The sequence below is a fragment of the Sus scrofa genome, chromosome 9 (assembly GCF_054392235.1).
Source record: "Sus scrofa isolate SSC_HxYL_T2T_F1_AM1 chromosome 9, Sscrofa_HxYL_maternal_Yorkshire_Landrace_v2.0, whole genome shotgun sequence".
Lineage (NCBI taxonomy): Eukaryota > Metazoa > Chordata > Mammalia > Artiodactyla > Suidae > Sus > Sus scrofa.
In genome coordinates, this window is record NC_139391.1 from 69,403,219 (window position 1) to 69,421,374 (window position 18,156).

The following is an 18,156-nucleotide window of genomic DNA, read 5'->3' on the forward strand; positions in this document are numbered from 1 at the left end:
GAGCGGGAGAGCCCGGCGGGCCGGCGCAGCGTCCGGCGAGTCAGGGAGCAGGACCGCGGAAGGCAGGGAGACGGCCGCAAGCAGAGGGCAGAGGGCAGAGTGCAGAGAGCGGCCTGGCTCGGCGGAGGGCGCCGCCCGGCCGGATCCGAGCTCTCCGCCCGGGACGGCGGCCAGTGGTGGGGTGAGAAGCCGGGGTGGCCAAGAGTCCCAAGCGACTCCCCGGCTGGCGGCGGGGGGCGTGCCTCCTCCCAGCCCGGCGCGCCTGTCCGCGGAGTCGCCGGGGCATGTGAGCGGGAAGCCCAGGCTGCCAGCCGCGAGGACCCGGACGGAGGAGGAGCAGGAGCGCGGAGCCGCGAGCAGCGATCCCAGAGTCCGGCTGAGTAGTAAGTGCACCCCCTCCGCGCCGCCGCGCCCCCTCCACAGCCTTCCGAAGTTTTGACACTCGTGACCCCACGTTTCTGGCACACGCTGGCCCTCTTCTCTGCGAGTTTCCATCCTTTGCAAAGTTTTTCAAAAGGGAACGGACCCCCACCTAACCCCCCACCCCCCACGCCGGCAGTGGAGGCTCCTCGCAGGCAGACCTAGGTCCTTGTGGAGAGAGGTGGCAGCCTGATAAGAGAGGTGGCTGTGTGTCTGTGTCTGTGGGCGCACCACAAGAGCCGAGCTTGGGGTACCGCACCCCCCCACCCCCCAGTCGCCCGCTCCTCGTTCTCCAGCCGAGGGCCCTAGGTCTTTCTCACCAACCCGTCTGTGCGCCCAGTTCAAGGATTTCCCGGTGGGAAGCGGAGGCGACCTGTGCGCGCCCTGCGTGGGGCTCCGGTGCCCGCGCCGAGGCGCAGATCTACCCCTACCCTGATTGTGTGGGGTGCCGGGGGCCAGCCATGCAACCCTCCTCACCCTTTCAGGTTCGTTCCCCAGTGGACTAGCTGGGCTCTGCATCCTGTTTGTTTTCTGCTCGGGCTGCTCCAGTTTCACCCCCCTCCCTCCTCCCATCCTAGCCTCCTTCTTACCACCCCCCACCTCCCGCCTTTGGACGTCGGAGGTGAATCTTTTCATTCCTATTTCACTGCAAAAGCAAATCGTGCCTGGGGTTAGGGAGGTAGGAGATAAGGAGGTGGGAAAGGGGGCTAGTTGCTCTGTTCCCAGCGGCTCGCCATTGTTTTCCCACCCCGCGCGTTCTGTACGTAAACACACACACACACACACCACACCACACCACACACACCACACACACACACACACACACACACGCACACACCCCTCTCGCGCGCGCACACACACACATGTGCGCGCGCCGGCTGCTTCGTGTCCCCAGACGCGCAGGGATCGCCCGCGGGATTCTCCCATCTGCCCGCCTGGTCTTCCAGGCTGGAGGTGCTCCATTAACTGGAGCTGGGGAGGGTAAGAGACGAGGGGGTAGCCGGCGATTCCCGGGCGGAGTTGAGAGCCGTGCCTGGGCGGGAAGTAAATTTTGAACTTTAGCCCTGGACCTTTCTGGGAGGACCCCCAGCGCACGAGCGGTGGCTTCCCGCCCTGAAGGGCCGACGGCAGCTGCAAGGACTCCAGCGGCGCTCTTGGCAGCCGCCTCCGTGACAGGGACTAGGAGGAAGCCGAGGAGTTTTCCTGGGAAGTTTGATTTGACTCTGTGGGAATTTCCGGGCAGGGCGCCTTGGCGCTGGCGCTGGTGAAGGGGTCGGGCGAAAGACAGCCGGAGAAGATGCTGCTGCTCTGGGCGGAGTTTCCAGAGACCCTGCTTTCTACTGTGCTCCCTTGGGAAGTGGCGCTGGAGATGCTGAGATTCAGCTTACTTTGGTCCTAATTCCCCACCTATGGGCCGCATGAGCTTGGACAAGTCCCTTGACTTTTCTAGATTTTTCCCGTGTGCAAAATGGGCAGTTATGCCCACATCTTTGAAACTGGCAACTAATGATCAGTTAAGGTATACTGGTTTGGAAGGTATGAACTTCAGGAGGGTAGTTGGATCGCTCAAAGTGTATCTTAGTGGTTAAGAGACAGGGTTCTGGGATTGGAGATATGATCTTAAGAGGTTTAACCTTACTGCTCTTGTCTTAGTTTGCTAACCTGTAAAATGGGTTTAATATGAACAGTACCTACCTCACAGGGTTGTCTTGAGGATTAAAGTTCTTAATAAAGTGAAGCTCATACAATAAATAAATGGTACCTGGTATGTAGTGAGTGCTGGAGAAATGTGCTCTGTTATTGCCATTATTACATAACTGACCTTGCAGAGAACCCAGAAAAGCATTTTGAGGTTGCTCTCATTTAATCAATTAATAATTGTCCACTTCTGGAAAGGATGAAACCTCAACCTTCTCCCCACCCTTTCCTGATTTAGCACCTCCCACCCTCCCTACTGCTTGTTTAGTTCCATCTTGTGAAGTCTTTCATCTTTTCTCTTTCTCCTTTCTCCCTTCTTCCCTCCCTCCCTTCACAGTTTTGGTGAAAGGCACTTCATTCTCCCCTTTTCTTCATTCTTAAAAATCATTCTTGGCCCAACTTCCATGTTCTCTCAGTGGAAATCAGGCTCCAGGAAGGAGCATATCCATGAGCGTGTCCCCTGAGTGTCCTGGCCTGGGCTGCTGGCTCAGGATTGGATGTGCATTTGTGTCTCTGGGGCCGATGAATTTCTGGAGAGAGGAGCTCAGGTGTCTGGGGCCCCGGGGAAGAGTCAGGTGGGATGGGCTGAGGATGTTCCTTGGGGAGCTCTGCTGCCTAGGTGGCATCTGTGTCTCCTGCTGCTGGGGCTCTCTTGGGAACCTGGCATATTCCAGCTGCTTGGGCAGAGTGGATGTGGGAGGATGTAGGGTAAGTAAGGGGCAAAAGTTTTACCTTCAGTTTTCCACTGAGAGCGTTTACTAGGAATTTGGTTTTGTCCAAGCTGCTTATCTGATTCTGGACAAATGCACAACACATGTAAGAGACAGTGAGGAAGAGCAGGCAGCCGCCGTCCACCCACCTGTCTTGGCCAATGGGCTCCTCTCTCTCCTTTCTCTGACCCAGTCACACTGCCCCAGGCCTGGGAGAGGATGGCCAGGAGGTAGGTTCTTGGTGTCTGGAGATCCTGGGAGTGGGCTGTCAGTGATGAGACCAGCATTGCAGCCACCTTCATCCATCTCTTTAACAGAAATTTGTTGAGCTACTATTATGTGCCAGGCCCTGTGTGAGGTAGCAGGCCTTCATGAATGAACAAGACAGATCGTGTGCTTGCCTTCAGGGAACCTTCTTTCTAGAGGGAGGAGACTGGCAATAAATAACTGGAAATAAGTAACCAAGACAATATTAGATCCTATGTGATGTGAAAGAAATAGGACACAGGGATGTGACAGAGAGGAGGAGGCCAGTGACAGCCGCCCTGGGAGAGGCTCGCTCAGCTGAAGCCTGAATGATGCCAAAGGACCCACTGCACAAAGATCTGAAGGAAGGAGATTCAAGGCAGAAGGAACAGCAAAAGAAAAATCCTTGCAGCCAGAACAGAGTTTGCATCAGCAGTGGAGCTGGAGAGAGAGACTAGAGAAGCCAGGTGGCCCAGAGCCTGGTCATGTGGGACCCAGTAGGACTAGTTAGGAGCCTGGATTTCATGGCCAGGGCGATGGGAAGCCACTGGAGAGTTTTAAGTAGGGGAGTGACATGATCTGATGTATGGTTTTTAAAAGATTATTTGGTACATGGGGGTGGGAGCTTATTTGGTAATCAGAGTTGTCCCAGGGGAGGGAAATGGTGGCTGAGGGATGAGGGAGAGATGGTGTTTTCACTATAGAAGCTTTTGTCCTTTTTGAATGTAGGACCACGCACATGTATCACCTATGCCAAAAACAATCACCCCCCCCAAACCAAAAAACATAGTTAAAAAAGAATAATAGCTTAAGCCTGGAAAATGTGTATAATAAAAAGTTAAAAAAAAAAAAAAAAAAAAAAAAGATCTTGGAGTCCCCGTCGTGATGTAGCAGAAGCGAATCTGACTAGGAACCATGAGGTTTCAGGTTGGATCCCTGGCCTCGATCAGTGAGTTAAGGATCTGGCATTGTGGTCAACTGTGGTGTAGGTCGCAGGTGTGGCTCAGAGCCTGCATTGCTGTGGCTGTGGTGTAGGCTGGCAGCTGTAGCTCCGATGTGACCCCTAGCCTGGGAAGCTCCATATGCAGTGGGTACGGCCCTAAAAGCAAAAACAAAAAAACAAAACTAAAACCTTACCAGTTTTGTAAAGATAAGATATGTATATGCATGCCATCATGCACATATATAGAAGGACTAGATGCCTACCTCAGTGTTGACAGAGGTCAATTCTGGATGTTGGACTAGGTGATTTTTATTTCCTCCTTTATCTTCTGTCGATTTTTCTAATCTTCCTCAATGGTCATGGGTGACTTTCATAAGTGGGGAAAAATGTGAAAAAGAGACATCACTTTAGCTGCTAAGTAGAGAATAGTTTGAAGGGGAGCAAGAATGGAAGAGGAGAGGCTGGCTAGAAGCCCAACTTTTTTTTTTTTTTTTTTTGCTTTTTAGGGCCACACCTGTGGCATATGGAGATTCCCAGCCTAGGGGTTGAATCAGAGCTGTTGCTGCTGCCAGCCTACACCAGAGCCACAGCAACGCAGGATGTGAGCTGCGTCTGCAACCTACACCACAGCTCACGGCAATGCCGGATCCTTAACCCACTGAGTGAGGCCGAGGATCAAACCTACAACCTCATGGTTCCTAGTTGGATTCGTTTCCATTGCACCATGACAGGAACTCCTAGAAAGCTGATTCTGAATTGAGAGGATGACTTAGATAAGGTGGACTGTGGGAGATCATTCTGGAGGGGGAGCCACAGGTCTCACTAACACACCATTGCCTTAAATGATGTTCTCTCTGCTCTTGCATAGAGAGGGCATTCCACTCCCAGCTCAGATTTTGTAATCAGGAGTGCTTTTTTTTTTTATTTCAAATATTCGGTACAATTGTTTTAGTAGAACAATGCAATTTTAGACCTGTAGCATACGGAACAGATCAATAAGTCCATGACACAGATGCAAAACCCAAGTCTAGAAAGATGAAGGAGCTAGTTCAAAGTCATATTACCTTCCATTTTTCACACGAGCTTTTCTTTTTTTAACAGAAATTTAGTTGATTTATTGTGTTTGTTTCAGGTGGATACTAGAGCGATTCAGTTATATATATATTAGAGTTCCCGTCACGGCTCAGGGGAAATGAATCTGACTAGTTAGTATCCATGAGGACACAGGTTTGATCCTTGCCCTCATTCAGTGGGTTAAGGATCCGGCATTGCTGTGGACGGTAGGTGGTGGTGTAGGTCCCAGGTTGCGGTGGCTTTTGGTGTAGGCTGGCAGCTGCAGCTCTGATCTGACTCCTAGCCTGAGAATTTCCGTATGCCACAGGTGTGCCCCCCGCAAAAAGGCTGTTTTATATATATATATATATATATATATATATTTCAGATTCTTTTCCATTATAGGTTATTAGAAGGTGTTGAATAAGGTTCCCTCTGCTATACAGTAATACCTTGTGGCTTATTATTATTATTATTGTTATTTTTTGTCTTTTTGCTATTTCTTTGGGCCGCGCCCATGGCATATGGAGGTTCCCAGGCTAGGGGTCGAGTCGGAGCTGTAGCCCCCGGCCTACGCCAGAGCCACAGCCAAGCCGCGTCTGCAACCTACACCACAACTCAGGGCAACACTGGATCCTTAACCCACTGAGCAAGGCCAGCAATCGGACCTACAACCTCATGGTTTCTAGTCGGATTCGTTAACCACTGCGCCACGACGGGAACTCCTTATTATTTTTTTTAAAGACACTTTATTCTAACAACTTTATCATATATTTTTTTTTAACTTTTTTTTTTTTTTTTTTTTTGTCTTTTTGCCATTTCTTGCGCTGCTCCTGCGGCATATGGAGGTTCCCAGGCTAGGGGTCGAATCGGAGCTGTAGCCACTGGCCTACACCAGAGCCACAGCAACGCAGGATCCGAGCCGCGTCTGCAACCTACACCACAGCTCACGGCAATGCCAGATCCTTAACCCACTGAGCACTGGCAGGGATCGAACCCGCAACCTCATGGTTCCTAGTCGGATTCGTTAACCACTGCGCCATGACGGGAACTCCTAACATGTTTTGATGACAGTAATGACGACCGTTTCCGATGCTGCCTCAGCTTTGGAAATGTCTTGGGTTCCATCCACATCTTCACTCCATCTTTCCTCCTAGTTAGAGACTACTCTCCTGAACATTTTGTTCCTGTGATGATTAGCAGATTCGGGGCAACATGATATGTACTGTAAGAGGGATTTAGAGGCGGGAGAGATGTTCATCACATAACATCTCGGGGCCTCATCTGTGAAATGGGACAATCACAGCAATCCTTACCCCTTAGAATAGAGGAGGCTCACATCTGATTAGGTCTGCAGCAGCGCTCCGCGAAAGGTAAGGGTCTGAGTTTGCCTGAGCTAGGTCTGCTCCTCCAGAGGATCTAGGTGTCCTTGCCCTGGAGAGGCTGACACTTGATTCCTCCTCCCTGGGGGTGGGTGCTTCAAGATTGGCCCTCTTTGGACAGCTTCCTGGGTAGGTGGCCAGGAAGCTGATGCCACTGGAAGAAGTGGAATTCAAGTGCAGCTGTGTCTGTGCCCCCCTCCCCAGCCTTCCTCAGGGCTGAAGCTGTGTCTTTGAAAAGAACTCTGGGTTGGGAAGGGCTGACCAAGCCCACAGTAAATCATGCTTTGAATGGGAATTATTTTGGTGCTCTGTGTTTGCTTAAGATGGTTCACTCCTGCCTGAACTCGCTGTGCTCCTCACCCTCCGTGAGTCCCCTTCCTGGAACCTGGGTATGTGAGCCAGGAAGGCTGTCACAGTGCCTGTCACGAGGGGGACCAGGATCCACAGAGGGTCGCTTTCATACCTCCTGTCATCTCTCTTATTGCCCCCATTCCAACCAGGAAGGCATGTCCTGGATGGGGTTCTTTGCCTGGGTGACCCCTCATTTGAGGGGGAGGTGACCCTCGTGTTGATTGCCCCTTTCTTAGTCTTCTTTCCAGCTCCTTGGGAAGACTTGATCAGGAGATTAGTTATAGGCCAGCTCAGCAGGGCCCACCTTCAGCTTCTGCCACCTTGTCTGATCTGGGATGACTGTTTCTTTTAAAATTCAAATACATTCTCTGAGCTTCAGTGATATGGTAGTTCCCTCCGACCATAGTAGGGGTGGGTAAGGGTGTTCAAGTGCCTACCATATCCAAGAACCTAGCCAGAGACCCCCGGGACTGGTGGCTCTGCTCAGGCTTCATGGTGGTGAAGGCCCTTGTGGGTTCTTTTGGTTTCTGTCTAGGGGGACAGTGGTCAGAGGCTGTGAGGTGAGGAGGAAGTACCTGGGGTTTCCTCTGCCTGCACCCAAGGTCATCTGTGGGCCAATTCAACCCTGGGCACAGCTCTCAGCCTCTCAGAATGTGCACAGGACAAACCAGGAGAGCAGCAGGGGTGAGGTTTGTACCCAAAGGTTGAAGATTCCAGCCAGGAGTGTCTTTTTTTTTTTTTTTTTTTTTTTGGTCTTTTTAGGGCCACACCCATGGCATATGGAGGTTCCCAGGCTAGGGGTCTAATTGGAGCTGTAGCTGCCAGCCTCTGCAACCTACACCACAGTTCACAGCAACGCCAGATCCTTAACCCACTGAGAAGGCCAGGGATGAAACCTGCAACCTCATGGTTCCTAGTTGGATTCATTTCTGCTGCACCATGATGGGAACTCCCAGGAGTGCCTTTCGAGGGGAGGGGTGTGTTGGGCATGGCGAGGAAGGAAGAAGTGGGCTTCGTCTCTCTAGCTGCCACCTTTTCACTTAACCGGCATCACTACCCAGGCCCATTCTGTCACTCTGGGAAGCCTAACCCATGCCATCAAATCAGAATTCAGTTCTCTAGGTACATGCTGCAGTCAGACTCCCCTCCCCCCCTCGGTGGCCTTAGCATTTAAATGGCCTTGGCGCGAAGCTTCCTGTGCAGCCCCGGGGATTTGGGGGAGGAAGGGTTTAGTGTTACCCCCGCCCCCCCATCTTGTCCCTCAGGGTCTTCTGGGGACCCAGCCGAGGCAGAATGTTTTGGCTTGAGGAGAAGGGGGACAGGAAGAGGCTGCAGACGGGGCAGGAACTCTCAGGCTCCCTTCTCGCCGGGTGTTTGGGTCTGAGCTCCTGCCAGGCCTGGAGCTCCCTGGGGGATCGGCCCCAGAGGAGGCCAGACTGTTCTCCCCTCGGCCTTACCTCCCCCATTCCCCGCCCCCTGCTCCATTCGGAATGGAATGTGCAGCCTGTGGAACGGGATGGGGTGGGAACTCGTTCCCAGAGGGCCTTGGTCCCCGCCCCTCCCCTCCCCCCACAAAGGGGGTGGGAACCTCAGGGCCGGGTCCTGCTCCTTGGCAGGGCCAGAGGTGTCCCGCTGCAATCCCAGGTCCTGGGCTGAGCAGGGGGGCGGGGGGCAGAGGTGGGTGCCCTGGGGGCCCCTGGTCCAGCCATGTGAAGGAGCAGCCAGAGTGGGGCAATTTCCTTATAAGTCCAGGATGAGGGTGCAGGAGGGTCCATTCGAGTCCAGGGGTAAGCAGAACCCCTTCTCTGCTCCAGCAGCTGGGGGTGGCCTACCCCCAGACCTACATCCTCTGTTGACCTCTGCTTTGTTTTCATTGTGGCTTATATTTATTTTCTTATTCCTATATTTCTGTGGTTTCTAAAAGTAGCACAACAATGTGTATTACTTGTATAATCAGCATGGAAAGGCTTTAAAATGTAACGAGAAGGGCCAGACAGTGAAACAGAAAAAGCGGTCAGTGTTTTTTCTTCTGGAAGACCAGGAGGCCAGGCTGGACCAACAGCAGAAGAGTCCACAGAAAGAGGGGTCCCTGGCAGGAGGGGTACCAGGGGCACTGTGACCAGAAGCCTGTAACTCTGGACGGATACCTTTCAGGAGGACCATTGGCTAGGCTCATGGACCCTCCTGGTGGGCCTTGGGCTGGGGTGGGCTGCCCAGACACTGGGCCCAGAGGCCTCTCGCTTTGGCCCTGGCACCTGGGAGGAGTCACGAAAGGGAGTGAGCCTTGGCTTAAGCTGCCCTTCTGCTGACTCAAAAGAAATTAACTCCTGCCTGGCAGGCCCTGTGCATACCTGGAGGGCAGGTGAGGAGTTTTCTCTGTCTCTGGGAGGTGTGAAGCTCTGGAAACTTGCTTCCCCACCCCCACCCCAGCCCTATTGAAGGATCTTGAAGTCATTCACCCGTCCCTGGGAGGCTTTGGTTCCGGCCTGTCCCTTGAAGGGTGGGGTGGGGTGGGGAAGGAAGAATGAATAAAAGGTTAGTAGGGAGGGGCTGGAAGCAAGCCTGGGTGCTGGTACAGTCGGAGGCCAGTGGGGTGAGGGGAGAGGGGAGTGGACGCGGAGCTGTTGAAAGCAGAAGGGAGGGGCCTCTTCAGCCCCTGCCATTTCTCTAGCTTGCCTGGCTCCCCTTTAGGTGTGTGTGGGGGGGAATGGAGGGCCTGCTGGCATGTGTGTGTGTGTGTGTGTAAGCGCAGGTAAACACGTGTAAGTGGCCAGGCGGGACCTGTACCCTGAAGACTTCGGTCAGCAAAACTGACCCCTGGGGAACCAGGCAGCACCTCTGGGAGCCCCACATCTACAGGAGACTGTGGGGACATTAGACCAATGTCACTGAGGCAAGGGGAGAGTGGACTGGGGGCAATCCCTCCTCCCTGAGCTTCAGTTCTCCAGAGCCTCTGGTGCGCACACAGGTTAGGGTTTCAATTCCAGTCCGCCCGGGGTGCAGGTGATCACCCCGCCTTCCCTCTGTATACGTGCAGTCTCCTCCCACCATGTCCCTATGAGCTGGGACTGCAAACCCCCCTTTTCACCATATGTGTACCACTGGGGCATCTGACCCTGGTGAGGGCAGAAGAAGGACAGAAGTGGCAGGGTAAGAGTTGGTGGAGAGTCAGTGGGGTCTCCTAGCTGGGGCTGGTGGGGCAGGGAGAAGGAGGCCTCTTCTCTTAGTTGGGGTGAAGGGCTCAGCTGTCACTCACAGGGACCCTCGCCAGGAAAGCATGCAGGGAGCAGAGGAAGGGGATCTGTCTCATCTTGCCTGGGGTAGAGGTAGGTAGTAGCAGGAGAGGAAGTAGCTGAGGAAGTCTAGGGATGCATTTGCTCTCTGTCAGGCTGTCGTAAGTATATGAGTCTGGGGGAATGGGGTTCTTGGAATTGTGCAGTGCACGGGCTGTACAACTGTACATGCTGGCCCTTTCGAAACTGGTTCGGAGCATTAGGGACCTGTGGTTTTCATAATGTAAGTTCCTTTCTCTTCTACCAGCTCTGCCTGGCCTTAGATCCATACTCTTCAACTTGAGACCCCCAATTTGGAGGTGATTTTTGGTTATTTGTTACCCCTTTCTGGAGAACCAGAACTGAGGAGAGGGCTTGGGTGTGAGTGTGGGTATGTGTACGTTGGGCAGTTTAGGGGCCTGGAGAGTTGGACTGGTACCACCCTCCTTGTGGAGGCAGAGTCCTGTTTGGATAATTGGTCACAGGTGCCAAGACCTGCTTCCTGAGGCAAAGCGGGCTGGGGTTAGAAGCTGTCAGAGATGGAACTGGGGAGGTGTGGAGGTTTACCCGACAGCAACCTCTCCCCCAGGTGCTTTTGCCGGCCTTTCACCCACTGGATCTTCTTTATGTCCCTGCCATCCCCTATCCCTCTCCCATCATTGAAACTCACTCATCCCTTGTCTTTCAAATCCTGCTCTCTGGAGTTGCCATTGTGGCTCAGTGGTAATGAACCTGACCAGTATCCTTGAGGATGCGGGTTCGATTCCTGGCCTCGCTCAGTGGGTTAAGGATCCCCGCATTGCTGTGGCTGTGGTGTAGGCCAGCAGCTACAGCTCCAATTTGACCCCTAGCCTGGGAACCTCCATATGCTGCAGGTGCTGCTCTAAAAAAAAAAAAAAAAAAAATCGTGCTCTTTTTATCCGAGATGACTGGCTAATTGGATTTACTAGTCTACATGGATATGCTGGTGGCAGGTTAACAGGTAATTCCTGAAGTCCTTGAGCCTTTTAACTGGCCACCAGGCCTTATCAACCCAAGAGGTGATTGTCAGAGCGGGAACTTGGGGGAGAGGGGGGGTAGGTGTTTGGGCCGAAGGGGGCTGCTCCATTACCCCCACCCCCCCTCAGCAGGTATAGGCGGAGCACCTGCCTCAAAGCAGTGCCCTGTATGCTAGAGCCGCGAGACCAGCGCAGTCCCTATATCGTTTTTCAGGAAGGTAACAATTAGACTGACAAAAGTGAAGGTTTGGAGGTACAGGGAGAGGTTTGCAGAGCATCAGAGCTTCAGGAAGGGGCACTGCAACCAGATCTGTGCAGTCAGGGAAGGCTCCCTGTAAGAGGAAACATCATGAACTGGAGAGTGAGGAGAGACCTTGTCAACAGCAAGTCAGAGACCAGAGCAGGTTGTAAGGGCAGATCCCCCCTCTCCCAGGGACCCCACCTGCGTCTCTAAGGGCATATCAGATGGTCCTGTCCCTCACCAAGGACCCTGGAGCATCATGACTCTGGGGGGAGGGTGATTAGTGGGCACTCAAAGACTGAATGGCTTAGTCTGAGTGGCTCTTGGCACCCGGAGGCCTCGTTCAGCTATGAGTTGTGTGTGCCAGCATGGGGTGCATGGGTTTTGGGGGTGCACTAATCTGCATGGGGTGTGTGGGGGCTGCCTGTGGCCTGTGGCCCAAGTGGCCCAGGGATCGGAAGCTCAGACCTCTCCTCGGTGGGTTGGGGGGACGGGGATGTGCAGGATTGCTAGGGCCAACTGCTAATTAGCCAGGCTGGTGTTAAATGCCTTTGCTACGTCTCTCCTCCCCTCCCTTCCCTCCCCGCCCTCCTGAAAATCAACAACTGTGTCAACAGCGGGGTGATTGTGCTTGGCCGGCAGCCTCCAGGGCTGCCAGGACCAGGCAGGTGCTGGCAGGGGCTGCCGAGCCCCACGCTGGGAGCAGGCTGGGTCTGGCTGCCAGGGCTGCAGGATAAACAAGGCCGCACACAGGCTGGCCGGGGAGGGAGGGAGGCCGCAGGCAGGCAGGAGGGAGAACAGGTGTCTCAGGAGCACTGCAGACACAAAGGACCTCTTGTCTCCTCCTCCCTGGCCCTGGGGAGCAGCCTTCTCCCCCCCTCTCTCAGGCCCAGCCCTGAGACCAGTGGCCAGGTCAGCCAGGGGGTGCTGGGAACGAGGGCAGGGCAGGTGCTGACCTCCAGACTCCCTTGCATCTTGGTGTTTGTTTTTTTCGTGCTTGAGGCGGAGACCAGTCCCTACGAGGCACTAGCCCGGGAGGCAGGAGCCCTCCCTCTGAACAGATCCACTGGCCACAAGGCCTCTGAGTGTCAGTTTCCTGCTGGAAAGACAGAAAGACCCAGGGGGTGGGAGGATGCGCTGGGGTTGTGGGATGGAAATCCTATAAAGCTAGATTGTGATGATCATTGTACAACTATAAATGTAATAGATTTATTGAGTAATAAAAAAAAAAAAAGACCCTCACCACTGCTGGGGTACCATGGATAAAAAATGGATGGGAGATAGGAAAAGGACCTGGAGCTTTTTGGAAGAAAGAAGCAGCAAATATCAGGAGTAATGGAAGGTGGGGGGAGAAGTAGGGAGACCTGGGCCAAGGGATTCCAGGTGGGATTTGGGGTGGAGTAGCTGGGGTGCAGCAAAACCCACTTCCCTCAAAACTTTACTGAACACCTGCCATGTGCCGGCCACTGCAGCAGGGATGGGGGAGAAAAGGAGGAATCAAATGGTACCTGCATGGACAGACGACCCTAGAGCCAGACTGCCTCTGTGGTCTGGAGTAAGTAACTTAACCTCTCTGAGTCTCAGTTTCGGCATCTGTAACACGGGGGTGATAATAGTTACGGCCTAGTGGGGCTGTTGTGATGGTTAAATGTGCGAAGAGGTGCCTGTGGGATGCCTATTGATATCTAGTAAGGGAGACAGGAGAGAAGGCTATCATTGTCCCTGTCCCTGAGAGAGTATCAGGGGCTCAAATCTAGCCAGAGCCTAGGAAGCAGACAGGGAGACAAATAATTGCAGCCCCATCAGGTGCTAAAGACCAGAGGTGTCCAAGGGCTTTGGAATGCCCTGGAGGAAGGTCACCTCTTCTACGATTAATAGGGAGTGATTCATAATGGAGTGATTCATAACGGAGCTGGGCTTCGAGTGAGGTATGGGTGTTTTCTGGTCAAGAAGGTAGGAAGGGCACCATGTGAGTCGCAGGCCAGAGGTGTAAAGGCACCTGTTTGCACTTGTACTGTGGTCAGAGACCGCAACAGCTGGAGGGCAGCCAGGCTGGGCCATAAAGGGCCTGGGTAACTCAGTCTCACTCGCTCTGGCATATTCTTCGATTTACAGAGAAGTAGGATGTTTCAGTGGAAACACCATGGAGGGGTTTTTCGTTTGTTTTTAGGGCCGCAGGTGCAGCCTATGGATGTTCCCAGGCTAGGGGTCCAATCAGAGCTTCAGCAGCCGGCCTACACCACAGCAGCTGCACCGCGAGGGGTCTGAGCTTCATCTGCAACCAGCTCACGGCAATGGCAGATCCTTAACCCCCCGAGCCAGGGATTGAACTCAAATACTCATGGATACTAGTTGGATTTGTTTCCGTTGAGCCACAACAGGAACTCCACCTTGAAATTTTTGAGTCAGAAAGTTCTGCATTTGAAGCTTTTGGATTTTGAATCTTGATATTGGGCCATTTAGCTGACTTCTTGGAGTGGTAGTTTTCTCCTCCATAACTGGAGTAATGGCATCTCCCCTCTGGCAGAGTTATTATGGGGACCGGGGGTGGAGAGCAAGGATAGGCTAAATGCTGAGACACTGCAGTGGCCCAGTCAGCAGCAACTGTTAGGGGTGCTCTCTGTGTGGTCTTGCCAGTGCTATCAACATTTCTGGCCCTTGGTCTCTGTATCTGTAAGGGGGAAACAGTTGTCTGTCTACTTCCTTCCATGATTTTCCAACCGGTAATGGCCAGGCTGCCCATTTTTGGGGTAGTAGGTCAGTCAGGCCCGAGACCCAGGACCAGAGAGCTCAGCTGGCAGCCTTTCCAGGGCACCACTGGGCCTGCTGGACCGAGTTAAGGGAGCTGATCTCCAGTGGCTGCACCCCAGGTGCTGCTCCCTACGCAGCAGGCAGTGGGGCTCCCCATCCGGCCTTTCCCATAGAGCTGAAGCCCTCCAGGGCCGTCTATTCTGTGCTGGCTTTGGCGGGGCCACTGGGCACCAGAGGAAACCAAGGCCCTAGACGGTGTGTGCTCAGGCCTGTCACTCCAGCCCTTGGAACCTCGCTTTTCCCATCTGCAACTTGGGAAGAATCATTTGGACCCCTCCTGGGATAACACGGGAATGCTGTGTTGCGGTGGCAATAGAGTCGGATGAGGATGATGGTAGCTCCCCTGGTGATTTTTGTTGCAGTTTCAAAGTCCAGCCGTGGAGTCACACGGTCACAATCCCACATCTGCATCTGGTGGTACCCTCCACGCCGCACCTCCTTCCACACAGCTCATCTCAGGGGCGCACGTGAAACCCTGTCAGTTAGGAAGGACGGAGAGTATCTAATGCCCCATTTTGTGGATGAGAAAATTGAGATTCAGTCATGAGCTCATCCTAGTGGTGGAACCTCTTCATTCCACACTGACTGTGGGTCTGAAGAAATGAGCCTGGTGAACAACCGGGAACCCACTCTGGGACCTTGTGGCAGGGTCCCTTGGTTGCTTGCTCTGCCATGCTGTCACTAGCTTTTAGGAATTGGTGGTAGGAAAAGCTTAGGGGCATTGAGGAATGCCTACTGGGTTTTCTGGCAGTTCCAGCTATCCTGTGCTGAGTCCAGATCTGGAAGAATATTTGCCTTGGCAGAGACCATCATCTTTTTCTTCTTTCTCACCTGCCACCTTGGCCATGCCCAGCATAAGCATAGCCCCACTTTCTCTTTCTCCTCTGTACTCATGTTCCTCAGGCATCCTCATGGTGAGGTGAGCTTCCCCAAAGGGGAGCGCAGAAAGCAGGGAGATAGGGCTGGGGACAGTCCTCGGGCCCCCTGGCCAGAGAGCCTCTAGGTAGCCCTGAAAACTTCCCGAGTAAGAGAGAGGCAGAAAAAGCAGCAGTAACACTGGGATTTTTCCAAGGGCCATGTGCATATTTACATATAATTTGCATCCAACCAATACACTGAACACAATTTTATAATCTCTCCCTAGGCACATTCAGATTTGCTTTTTACTATTGTTCTTTTCAAAGATGGCTGCTTCTGGCTTTTGGCTCTTGTCTGGCCTCACTCCTGTTCTCTGTACCCCTAACCCCCTCACAGAGGGCAGGTGCCAGAGGGGAACCGAGGGTCAGCTTCAGGTCAGCCCTACTATCGATCGCCTTCCCTGGGGTGAGCACAGAGGGCGGCCCCCGTCGCTCTTTAGCGGGAACACACAGGCTCATCCTCGCTGCTGCTCCCCAGGGGTCCCCTTACCTGAGAACGTGGCTCAGGGCACCTTCACACGCGGGTGCCCAGAACTTGGCACTTAGCAGGTGCTCAATAAATCTGGGCATAGAGCGCGATTAGAGACAAGGAAGAGCATTGGAAAACAAAGCCATATCCCATATAGTCTCTTTGGCTTTTGTGCCCATATAGGGCAAGGCTGGTGGGGAGAAGTGAGCCCCTGAGAAATAGATTTTGCTCTCTGACTGTGACCAAAGGAAGCATTTCTTTCTCTTCTTGACCTTGCAGGAAGTAGCGGTGGGGATGAGAAGAGCAGAAAGGAAGAACCAGGGCTTCTATTATTTTGTTTTTCAGATTGAGAATCTGTTATTAGCAATTTATGACAACCAGGTCTGCAGCCAAGCACATTCTGTTCCCCAGGGTTGGGGGAAGGTTCTTAGGGCCGTGGTGAGAGGTTGGACAGGAAAGACGACCGGGTCAACAATTTTTTGATTGACTGTGCGGTGCCTTAATCTGTGCTAGGGAGCAGCTTTAGCATGGAGCCAGTTCGAGCCCAGCCCTGGGTGGGGAGATGCCCTTCTGGATGGCACGGCTTCCCCATGGGAACCCAAATGGCTTCTCTTACAGGGGTGAACTCCCCTCCCATATGGTGCCCAGATTTTGTTCTGTGAAATGGGGTCAGGGCAGTGACCCTCAGAGCAGAGTTTCTCGAGGTGGCCAGATCTGGGAAAACGCCTACCAGGAAAGGAGAGCAGCGGGGTGAGAGAAGACCCCGGAAGAGGGGGAGCGGGCAAGATGACCACCGCTGTGGAAAGAATGGCACACAAGCAAAACAACCCCCTTTCTGCAAAAGTGCTGAGCTGGTGGAATTTAGCTCAGCGGCCACGAGATCGGGGCAGTAGATAGAGCTCTGCGGGCGCCTGGGCTGTGTGTGTGCAGGTTGTTGTGTGTGGGGTCCGGAAGATGATGGAGAGCACGGGAGCAGCACCTGTGGCACCCCCTCCACCAGGCTGGCCTCCACACTTCCCTGGACCCATCACCAGTCTGCATTCTTGGAGGCAAGCCCCCTTCCTCCATCCACTCCTCACGTAAGTTGGTCTCCTTCTTTCTGTGATTTCCCAACATTCTCCGTCCAACTGTTCGGCTTTGGCTGGAAGTAGCTACATGAACCATTCTTCTAGGGTGTCGGCATCCCCCAGCGGGCCAAGGTCCCAAAGGGTTGGTTTGGGTTGGTGGGGGGCTTCTCAGGGTCAGGGACAGTGATGCCTGATCCCTGGCCTCGGCTTCGTGGCTGAGAGGAGCCCAGGCTGCCTCGGGGAGAGCGAACCCCTCAAGTGGCCATTTCGCGCATCCCAACCATGTCTCCAGACTTGGTGCCGCTGGATGGTTGTTGAAAGGCAGACTCTCTGGAAAGATAAGAAGCTTTTGTGGGACTGTGGAAAGAGCCAGGGCAGAGAATGCAAGGCGTTGGGTGGTGGGGGAGAGGGATGTCGGGCAGTGAGAATGGGCCTGGTTTCCAGCTGTGAGGTTTGGACTATTATCTTATTATTATCCTCGCACAGCTGATGGCCACTCAGTCCTGAGGCGGGTTCCTTGTCCTCTGTTCTATGGACTGCCATCCTCTTCCCCCGCTGGCTCAAGGCTCTTGCCAGGGGTTCATGAAAGGATGAACTCCGAGATTTGATTCAGCACAGATACGTCCATGAAGTGTGTACAGAGCACGTAGCCTGGGCCCAGCACCAGACTCGGGCTCCTGGCAACCCTGTGTCCTGCTAAGACAGATGTGAGTAGGCCACCTCTGCACCAGGTGCTGTAGGGACAACGGTGACCAAGCTACCAGCTCAGAGGCTGAGCAGCCCTGCTGGGGCGGAAAGTGGGGGTGTGGGACCAAGGCTGGCAGCCCGAGGGATGGAATGTTCCTTTTCCTGGTCTGCTCTGACCCACATTCGATTTGGCTTTGGTCCCGCAGGAGCTCAAGTGCGTGAGCACGGCCAGCCTTCCATGGGTGTGCCATTTCTCGATGCATGAGCAAATGTATTTGGTTCAGGATTGATGGCTGTTAATCTCTGGATGTCTTTTTTAAAGGTAGTGGTTTGATATAATTTTTAACAAGTAAGATACCCAGGCGATGGATTAGCTCTACCAGTCCCTCGTTGTGGGAAGGCACTGGGCGAGGCTGGCTGCGGGGGAGACCAGACCCTGCCCACTAGGAAGCCGTAATCTGTCTAGGGAGGTGAGACAGGATCATGGGGAACTGAGCTGCGTTGTGGGAACAGACCTTTCGGCTGAGTTGGCGTGGGTGCCAGGACTGATGGAGACATTTCCTTCTCCATGCGCTTGGTTTGGGAGGCTGGGTTAAGGTGGAGGCGGAGAGATCCCTGTTTGAGTCCTAGCTCTGTTTCTTCTGAGCTGTGTGACTCCCGGCAAATACCAGAACTTTCTTAGAGCCTAGTCTCTTCACCCACAAAGTGGGAAAAGAATAATATCTACCTCCCAAAGGTAAAAGGATTCAATGAAATCATGTATCTATTGCAGGACTCAGGACAGGGCCTGGAGTGTAGGAGATTCCAGTAAGTGGGAGCTAATATGGTGGCCGTTGTGGTGGTTGTTGTTGGGACTTGTGCTGGGGTGTGATGGCTGGATGTGGGCCAGCT

General features: G+C 53.6%; 1 protein-coding gene across 1 annotated transcript in view; it reads left to right on the forward strand.

The window, feature by feature from the left end:
* Nucleotides 1–236: 236 nt before the first annotated feature.
* SOX13 (SRY-box transcription factor 13) overlaps nucleotides 237–18,156 on the forward strand; it is a 48,560-nt gene continuing 30,640 nt past the window's right edge. Inside the window, 1 exon segment of the mRNA XM_084978396.1 lies at nucleotides 237–383. The gene's annotated coding sequence lies outside the window, so the exon portion shown is untranslated.